Source organism: Orycteropus afer, unplaced genomic scaffold (genome assembly GCF_000298275.1).
Source record: "Orycteropus afer afer isolate SDZICR_OR568_19922 unplaced genomic scaffold, OryAfe1.0 scaffold00105, whole genome shotgun sequence".
NCBI lineage: Eukaryota > Metazoa > Chordata > Mammalia > Tubulidentata > Orycteropodidae > Orycteropus > Orycteropus afer.
In genome coordinates, this window is record NW_006921692.1 from 4,166,164 (window position 1) to 4,167,271 (window position 1,108).

The window sequence follows — 1,108 nt, forward strand, 5'->3', positions numbered from 1 at the left end:
GAACTCCAGCTGTGCCTGTGTGATTAGTTGTTGTTGTTGTTACGTGCTGTAGTTGTTGTTGTTGTTATGTGCCATCGAGTCAGACCCGACTCACAGCAACCCCTCCTTGGGTTTCCAAGGCAATATCACTACGAAGTAGATTGCCCCATCTTCCTTCTGAGGAGTGACTGGTTGGTTTGAACCTCCAGACAATACCTGTGTGATAAGTGATATTATCTCTGGATTGCTTAGTTAGGCTTGCAGTTTATATAATGTCCATAATATGACCATGGATTAGTAATAGGAGGCTGTTTTTCAGGGTAAATATAAGCAGAGTTTTGAGAACCTGGAGAGTTCCAAGAGGAGTAATCAAGTGATTGAGATTCTAAGGGAGAAAAAAAAAAACCGTCATGTCCTCCAGGGACTGGTAACTCCTTATAACATGTGCAAAGTTTGGGAGTTCCGGTAAGATGGTGGAATAGGAAGACAAACTACACAGGCCCTCTTCAACAAAGAAAAGGGGGACCAATTAACACAAATAGAGAAGATAATCCTGGAGCCCTGACCTTTGAAAGGAAAGATATAGAAGTGGACTAAACTCCAACTAGTAGATGAACCTGCATGAAAACACCAAAAAAAAAGAGACATATGAAACAGTCGTCTGTCAGTGAACTTGATGGCATGGACAGCTTGGATATTGACAAATGATGTTAGGACCTAAGAATTAACCTAAAAATTGGCCCTGCTAGCCAGGGGCTACATGGAGGACAGTACTGGTGAATAAAAGGGGAAGCAGTGAAGAGGGAAATGGGCTGAGCTATGGAATTTTGTCTGTCCAGAGGGTGCAGACACTTTGAATGTTTACAAGTGGTTGGACCATTTTGAATATTTAAAGTGACAGTATTCTCCCAAATTCCAGAGACTTGAGAATAGGCTCCATTTGCTGGAACCACAAGGACATTCAGGACACGATCCACTGGAAAGGTGTGATAATCTTCTTCTTACTCTTAGACCCCACACCCTTTGATGAATGGAAGTGAGGCTTTCCCTCACTCCCACCCACCTTCTGGGCTGGCAGGAATTCCTTCCCAGTCTGTGTGTTCAAGATGGAGCCTGGGTGCCCTGCCCC